At 40.8% G+C, this 6,399-nt stretch overlaps 1 non-coding gene across 1 annotated transcript; it reads left to right on the top strand.

The window, feature by feature from the left end:
* Positions 1–279: 279 nt before the first annotated feature.
* LOC117030280 (U6 spliceosomal RNA) lies at positions 280–386 on the top strand. The gene has a single exon (XR_004424352.1). It is a non-coding gene; the product is annotated as a U6 spliceosomal RNA (small nuclear RNA).
* The last annotated feature ends 6,013 nt before the right edge of the window (positions 387–6,399 follow it).

The raw sequence follows: 6,399 nt of genomic DNA, 5'->3' as shown, positions 1-6,399 counted from the left end.
TAAATACACACACACACACTCACTCCCCTCCCACCATAAGATGAGAACGAGTCCCTTTGTGTATAATAGAAAACACAAGGATCTGTTTTGATCTAAGTTTCTCCAGCCACATTTTCAGCACAGACTTCCAGTATAAAATCAATTTTCAGGCTACATGGATAGGGGTTATTTTAAAGACCAAGTTCATAATTAAATCTAATGTTCGATTTAAGAAAAACTAATGGAACACACACACAATGCACATCATTAGCAACACTGCAGACTAATTAAAAATGCACTGTGCTCGCTTTGGCAGTACACAGACTAAAACTGGAACGATACAGAGAAGATTAGCATGGCCCCCGTGGAAAGATGACACGCAAATTAGTGAAGTGTTCCATATTTAAAAAAAAAAAAATACACTGAGAAGTTTGGTAAATCCAAAAGAAACCAGTCAGGAGTCCATTCAACCTCTCAGCTTACATTCAACATAAAGCTTTGTTTACCGATCTGAGCTTTCTCCTGGCAGATGTTCAATACCTCATACCTACAAAGCATCTCCTCCCCTTCCTGGCTCACGCCACATTTCCTTTTTACCCAACTCTGGTAGCTCCTGATTTTCCTGCTTCGCCCTTGAAGTCTTTCCCAGGTAACAAAAGAACTGTTTGCCCCTGTTTTCCCAGCTGAACCTACATCTGCTTCTTTATTTATCTGGTTACCCCTTCACAGTCATTTATTGAGCATCTATTATGTGCCAGGGACTGCTCTTAGTATAGGCAAAAATCTCTTCTCTTGTGCAGCTTATATTCTAGTCTGAAGAGATGGGGTGGAGGGTAGGGGGTATAGGAATCAAAAGTAACCAGAGCAAGGTTACATTTTAGGTGTGGTCTGGAAAAGCTGTCCTGACTTTCCAGAAGGGTGGAATGGAGCCCTGTAGATATCTAAGGGAGAGTTTCAGACAGAGTTTTAGACTCATGCCAAGACATGAGTCTGGAGCATGTTGGGTATATTTCAGTATAATAAGGGTGCCAAGGTGACTGGAGCATAATGAGAAAGGGAGAGGAAGTAGGAGATGGAGTCAGAGAGGTATCAAGTGGCCAGATCATGAAGGCTTTCTGAGCCATGGTAAAGATTTCAAGTTTTACGACAAACATCTGTATTCATTAAACACTAACTCCCCATTCCCACCCCCACCCCCTACTCCCTACCCCCATCTCAGCCACCGGCAGACCCCATTCAACCTTCTGTCCTATCCAATGATAATCTTTAACAAGTTATGAAAACAAGAATTCTTTTGCAGCAAGAAATACATAGAATGGCTTCCTCAAGAACTTGAAAATAAGGGAGATAAAAAATATATCCTCTGAGAAATAAACTTTAACATCAAAAGACAATAAATCTTCAATAAAGTCACGTTGAAGAGTGAGAATGACCTCTAGGTTATGATCGGTAATCTTCCCCTTTCCACCCTGGCTCTCTATCCAGCCCTACTTCTCTCTGTCCTAAATCATACCTAGGTCTTTTCCAACTCTTATTGAAGGTATAAAACAATATCTGAACAAATGAAAAGACATACATATTCTTCAGTAGAAAGATTTGGTATCCTAAGATGTCATTTTCCTAAAATCAATATAGAATTCAGTGAAATATTAATTATAATCCCAATGGGAATTTTTAAGTGTGTGTGTGTGTGTGTGTGTGTGCGCGCGCGCGCGCGCGCGCGCGCGCGCGCCCTTGAGTCGGTTCCGACTCCTGGCGACCCTGTGAATGAGTGACGTCCACAGTGTCCTGTCCTCACAGCCCTGCTCAGCTCCTGGAGACTCAGCCTATGGCTTCTTTTATGGAGTCCGTCCATCTCATATTCAGTCTTCCTCTTTTCCTGCTGCCTTCTATTTCCCCAGCATTATTGTCTTTTCCAAAGAGCCCTGTCTTCTCATGATGTGCCCAAAGGAGGACAGCTTCAGTTTTGTAATTTTTCCCTCCAGCGATGTCTCAGGCTTAATTTGCCCTAGGACCCACTTGTTCGTCTTTCTGGTGGATCAGGGTTCCCGTAGAGCTCCCCCCGCCAACATCATATTTCAATTAAAAATAAGGTTTAAGTACATATATATTAAAGTCCCTCTAAGTCTAAATGCCCAAAAAATGATTAAAGAGAAGATTGGAGTATATGTGGGAGGGCTTATCTTAGGCATTAAACACACTATAAAACCAGTATTTACAAAATAATATAGCATTGGCATAGAGATGTGCAAATAAAGCAGTGGAGTGGAATAGTGAGCCCAGAAATAGATTCTAGAAAATATATTAAAATATAGGATAGGATAAACGCAGTATTAAAATTCAATAGGAAAAGAATAGTGTATATGATTAGTGGTACTATCACATCCATCTACACATGTTGAAGAAAATAAAATTGAATCTCTAGCTCACACCACATCCAAAACTAAATTCCAAATGAATTAAAGATTTAAATGTAAAAAATAAACACAACATCCATAGAAGAAAATCTCCCTGGTGGGTATTAATGCCATCGATCTCCTCAGCAATCTCAGAAATCCTTTGCAAAGCCCTGTTGTTGGTATCACCACGGCCATGGAAAGACCGACCCACTGTTCATCTCTGTAGAATGCTGGTCACCATCAGAATTAAATGATTTGATGAGCTATTTGCAGAGGGTGCTCTGAATCTAAAGCAGTCCTTCATTGAAACATTTGAGATCTTGCTCCCCTGGCATACGTTGTCAATTTGGTTCAAATAAAGTCTTATAAAAATTCAAAAATTCAAAAAATAAAAAAATAAAGCCGTTCTTCAGTGTTTTAATGACTCTGTTTCTTTGGAAGAGCCTTGCTGAGGGAGATTTTACTGACCCAGAGAGGAGATGGCCTGACATTTCCACGTAGGACATGGACCACCAATTCTTGAGGCCATTGCAAAATATCTGATGTCCTCTTTCATACTCTCCCAGGAACTAAAGCAAAATTATTAGCCCGGAAGACCTTGTCTATGCCCTTCCTCCCGAGGAGAGGAATTTGTCAACATTTGCCTAGTGGGGTAGAAGAGTTCCCATTCTGCACCCCTTCCCTCAACTTTGTTTTGAACACTAGAATGTTAGCACACATGAAACAAGCAGAAGCTTGAAATCTGCTTGCGTGGCTGACCATGCCTTTGCCATTGTCGTAAGCAGACTTCTGCGTAACTGCTAACTACTTAACTAGGATCCCAAAATGAACTACAAGGAGAAATCCACCCCAAACAACTCTCAAAACAAAAGCATAAAGTAGAGCTTCCCCAGCTGCCCCATAAGCCCATGAGCAAAATAAATGCTAGCTCAAATGCCACTCAGATTTTGTGATCATTCAGTATAAAGCTATAGCTGACTGCTAAATGCAGTTATGATGTTTAAATTCACATGCACAGAACTCAAGATAAGGGAACCGTTAACGATATTCAGAGGTGCTCGTCAGGGGCTAGAAAATCCCGTATGAAATCTTTCTTTTATTTCTGACTCAAAATTTGAAGAGACATGCTAGCTATTTATCTATTCAACTATAATGTACACCGTGCCTACCATGTGACTACTGCTTACAACGGTAAGCAAGATAAGTCTTTTCAAAATCGTCAAGATTTTAGCCCAGTAAGGGACTCAGAAAGTACGCAGAGTGTTTTAATCCCATGTAAGGAATGCTATTATACAAGAAACACACAGTGTCCCTTGAGGCTATTAGCGCACAGCGCCGTCCCTACGGAAGGCCTAGGGAACCAAGGAAGTCTGAATGAGGGGACGGCTAAATTGAGACCTGAAAGATGAAGACCAGCCAAAAGGTTGTCAGTGATTAGGGGCCATCTTGGCAAGATCAGAGATAAATGAGCATATGGCGTATTGGAAGATTTGAAATACTATTGTCTGAAGAAAAGCAGTGGTAGAATGAGGGAAGGGAAATGAGAAAGGAAAAAAGAGAGGAGTCTTAAATCTGTTATTTTTTCTCTCCTTTCCTCAATATGCTTCTTCTGTGAAGGGCAGAACATTACACATTTGGTATCTGAAGCACATTTTTTTTCTCATGGCTATTCCAGTATATGCAACCCCAAATAGGTTTTTTTCAGACATCAGAGAGGGCTGACCTAGATCAAGAGAGTGCCAAATATTTGGATATTATGCAGATGATAAAAGCAAATGGTGGCTCAAAAATTATTTTCTTAAAAAAACATGTTTAAAAATTTCAAATATTCAAGACCTTTTCATACCTGCTTGATAAGGAGTTCACAATCTGTTGATAGAGGAGAATATAATATTCACCAATAAAGCTAAGATATGACATTTTAAAACAAAAATAACCTTGTCTGTGGACACCCAGTTTCTTTGGCTTCAACTGCTCCCCATTTATGTGGAATCTTCTCTCCACCTGCTTTAAATGGCCCGGTTCAAACTCACTTCCTACACATCAATTTCTATAATAACTTGATCTCAGGAAAATTACTGAGGTTCATTCATACTAAAGTGTAATTGGCTGATAAGGTTTAAAGGGCAATTACCCGCTAAATTGCAATTACATTGCAATGGGCTCGCAAAGCACTAAACTAAGAATATAATTTCAGGCATCAACCAAATGGTGACAGATTGAGATCTGCCTTTCCTCATTATATCTAGCCTTTTCTGAGAGACAGAAAGTAATTTATCCTTCCTTTTAGGATACAGTTGATTCTCGTTATTTACAGTACTTATGGCCTATAAAATCACTATGAATGAATACTCAAATACCGTATCAATGAATACTGAACCATCGCCCCTAGAGGAAATACAGTTAGGTTCCTGAGAGCCTCTAGTGGCAACATTTTCAGCATCCGATCAACATTTAACCTTGTTTGATGTGTGTTTCTTTTTAAAGACACCTTGTTTAGCATATATTGTTGGTTCATTAACATTGAATTCATAGCCACAGCACCATAACTTGTGCCTGAACAAAGCTTATCCAACACACGGATTTTCTCCTTACGACACATGGCAGGTTTCCTGCACTTAGGAACATTAGACGACACTTCAGCACTATACTTGGGGGTCAATCTCAACAGGAAAATTGCCAATGCAGAGCAGAAAAATGTGAAAAATGTGGGATTAAGACCCCAGAAAGGACACTTATTTACATTATGAGAGCTGAAACAAGAAGGCAGAGTTTCACCTTTCTTGACCTCAGATGGAATATGTGGGTCGGGTGACAAATATTTCGCTTCTCTGTGCACGTCTAAGAATGACTGTGAAAATACTGGGAGTATTGATTTGGGGTTTATAAGTAAGTTTTAGCAAGTAGGTGAATTTGAAAAATAAGGAATTCACAAATAATGAGGGTTGGCTGTATATGCACAACATGTATTTTACCCTTCGTGCCATACCCACTGTACACACACTGAGTAAACACTCTCCAGGACCCACATGCAGAGCTGCCCTCACTTCTGTCACCATGTGATCGTGTTCCCTGCTTCCAAATCCTGTGGGTACATAGTGTATAAATGAGAGTCCTGTGACCTTCTGTTGCTTACGTCTGCAGATTTGTATGGGTGCACATTTGTGTCACCCATACAAATAAGACCTTATACATACTCTTAATGTATATACTATACTCTCAAGATGTTTAAATGACTACAATTTATTATGCAGGGGATTGAATATACCTTATTCTTTAAATATAGTGTTGTTTTCAATCTCTTCTAGAGATGGATGACTTGTCCCCCTTGGATAAGGAGATATCTTCTTATTCAGTCAGTATGTGCTTCAGAAATGCTATCAGATATCGTGCTGGATTGTTCTATCATCAACTTTTTATGCAGGGAATTAAGTTTTCCGGAATCTCCTTTCCTGTCTGGTTCCAAGTTAGGGTAGGCCCAAGGTGAGCTTGTACAAGATTTGGGAGGTGGAAGGCAGCAGCTCCCATTGTGCTCTAAGGTCACAACTGGTTAGAGGTGGTGAGACACAAATGCAGAGGTGTCAGCAGGTTCTAGCTGCTCCTCACGCTCCTCGGCCCCACCTCCAGCTCTCCAGTCGCTGTTGACCAACAGAAATCGCAGGCCCATATGCTTCCCTGCAACTTCTAGAAGCAGTGGTCACAAAGAGCCAACAGCTTCCAGGAACAAGTCTACCAGCTCCCCTTCCCGGTCCAACCACAGCCACTGGATGTGCCAAGCCCCAGGTTTTCCTTGGAAGCTCTGACTCTTTTTCACTGATGCCGAGCTTGTTAGTGACCTTCCCTGACCCTTCAGTTCCCAGCTCCCACCATCAACGTTTGCTTCCCCAGGTCCTCCTCCAAGAATTAGATCCTGCCAAGATCTAATTCTTATAAGAAATTTCTCTTTCCATAATATTCACAGTGGTTCTGCTTCCCTGACTCATACGATCATTAGCTTCCAATTTCTCCTTTCAGTGGCAGG

Source organism: Rhinolophus ferrumequinum, chromosome X (assembly GCF_004115265.2).
Source record: "Rhinolophus ferrumequinum isolate MPI-CBG mRhiFer1 chromosome X, mRhiFer1_v1.p, whole genome shotgun sequence".
Classification (NCBI taxonomy): domain Eukaryota; kingdom Metazoa; phylum Chordata; class Mammalia; order Chiroptera; family Rhinolophidae; genus Rhinolophus; species Rhinolophus ferrumequinum.
Note: the sequence above shows the minus strand (reverse complement) of the source record. Positions and strands in the feature narration are given on the sequence as shown.